The following is a 2,500-nucleotide window of genomic DNA, read 5'->3' as shown; positions in this document are numbered from 1 at the left end:
ACTAGCCCTTTATGAACCTTGGCGAACCTTCGGCTTTGATGAGGAAGGAGTTCACCATGACTAAGTCACCTTCCTCAAACTCTAAGTGCCTCCTCTTAGCGTCGGCCCACTTCTTCATCTTTTTCGCGGCCTTAGCTAAGTACGCCCTTGCCATGTCTGATTTTTCATGCCACCCCTTGGCAAACTTGAAAGCTGAAGGACTCGGGCCTTTATAGCCAACAGCTAAAGTGTGCGGAGTCATCGGTTGTTGCCCCGTGGCTAACTCGAACGGACTTGACCCAGTTGATTCACTTTTCTGCAAGTTGTATGAAAACTGGGCAATGTCCAAGAGCTTAACCCAGTCCTTCTGGTTGGCACTTACGTAGTGCCTCAAGTATAGTTCGAGTAAAGCGTTCACCCTCTCCGTTTGGCCATCGGTCTGCGGGTGAAAGCTTGTGGAAAAGTTAAGTTCGGACCCCATAATTTTGAAGAGCTCCATCCAAAATCTTCCTGTGAAGCGAGTGTCCCGATCGCTCACAATAGTCTTTGGTATGCCCCAATACTTCACCACGAACTTGAAGAATAACTTCGCAGCATCTTCTGCAGTGAATTTGGTTTGGACTGGTATGAACACTCCATACTTGCTAAACCGGTCCACCACCACCATAATGTTGCTGCATCCTTCCGTCTTCGGCAAACAAGTGATGAAGTCCATGGAAATACTTTCCCATGGTCTCTCGGGAATCGGAAGTGGCTCTAGTAAGCCAGAAACGGGGCGCTGTTCCACCTTGTCTTGCTGACACACAAGACAAGTCTTTACGTAGAGCTCTACATCATCTCGCATCTGGGGCCAAAAGTATGCTCGCTCAATGAGTGCCATCGTGCGTCGAACTCCGGGATGTCCAGCCCACCTCGAGTCATGGCACTCCTTAATGATCTCCTTCCTTAAGCCTTGCCATTTCGGCACGTACACTCGGTTTCCTTTGGTTATGAGCACCCCATCCTCAAGCCAAAACCGGCGTGTCTTCCCTTGACTTGCCAATTCCATCAAACTTTTGGCTTGTGGGTCTTGCTTTAGTCCCTCCTTGACTCGATCAACCAAAGGGAAACTCGGGCTAGTGATGGAGGCAAGTTCGGCCTTTCTACTCAATGCGTCGGCCACGACGTTCCCTTTTCCTGGCTTGTACTCCATCACAAAGTCGAACTCTGCTAAGAAGGCTTGCCACCTTACCTGCTTTGGTGTAAGCTTCTTCTGCTTAAGGAAGTAACTTGTGGCGACATTATCGGTTTTCACAATGAACTTGGTACCCAGCAAATAATGTCTCCACGTTCTCAGGCAATGCACCACGGCCGTCATCTCCTTCTCTTGGACTGTGTAACGCCGTTCTGCATCATTAAGCTTACGACTCTCGTAAGCCACCGGATGACCTTCTTGCATTAGGACTCCTCCTAAGCAAAGTCGAAGCATCCGTTTGTACCTCGTATGGTTTGGTGTGGTCAGGCAAGGCCAACACCGGTTCCTTGATCACGGCTGCTTTCAGCTCCTCAAAAGCGGCTTGACACTTATCATCCCAATCCCATACTCGGTTTTTCTTTAAAAGATCAGTGAGGGGAGCGGCTATCGCAGAGTAACCTTTGATGAATTTTCGATAATAGTTGGCCAATCCAAGGAAAGAACGAAGTTCGGGTACCTTCCTTGGCGGCTCCCATTCCTGTATAGCACGCACCTTGGACTCATCCATCCGTAGTTTGCCCCCTCCGACAATGTGCCCTAAGAAAGTTACTTCCTGTTGAGCAAAGGCACATTTCTCCTTCTTGACATACAACTCGTTCTCCCTGAGGACTTGGAAGACTTGCCTAAGATGCTTCACGTGCTCCTCCAACGTCTTGCTATAAATGACAATGTCATCCAAGTATACCACCACGAACTTGTCCAAGAACGGTTGTAGGACTCGATTCATGAGGGTGCAAAATGTTGCTGGTGCATTTGTGAGTCCGAAAGGCATCACAAGAAATTCATACGAACCATACCTCGTGACACATGTTGTCTTTGGTTCGTCTCCCTCGGCTATCCGTACTTGATAATATCCCGACCTTAGATCCAACTTGGTAAACCAACGAGCTGGCCAAGTTGATCAAAGAGATCGGCAATAAGTGGGATTGGGTACTTGTTCTTCACCGTGATCTTGTTAAGCGCCCGGTAGTCGATGCATAACCGAAGTGACCCATCATGCTTCTTCTGGAACAATACCGGGGCTCCATAAGGTGCTTTTGATGGACGGATATATCCCATGTCCACCAACTCCTTCAATTGCCTCCTAAGTTCCTCAAGCTCCGGAGGCGCCATACGGTAAGGCACTGCCGCAGGTGGTGTGGCACCAGGCACCAACTCTATCTTGTGGTCCACCTCTCTCTTTGGTGGCAACCTCTTGGGCAACTCGGGCGGCATCATGTCCTTGAATTCTTCTAGGACATGCTCAATACACCTCGGGAGGTTTTTAGTTGGCGAGGCTACTGCTTC

Source organism: Neltuma alba, unplaced genomic scaffold (assembly GCF_004799145.2).
Source record: "Neltuma alba isolate B1F8T4 unplaced genomic scaffold, ASM479914v2 tig00007611_pilon, whole genome shotgun sequence".
Classification (NCBI taxonomy): Eukaryota; Viridiplantae; Streptophyta; class Magnoliopsida; order Fabales; family Fabaceae; genus Neltuma; species Neltuma alba.
The sequence above is the reverse complement of the archived record's forward strand: the minus strand, read 5'-3'. Positions refer to the sequence as shown.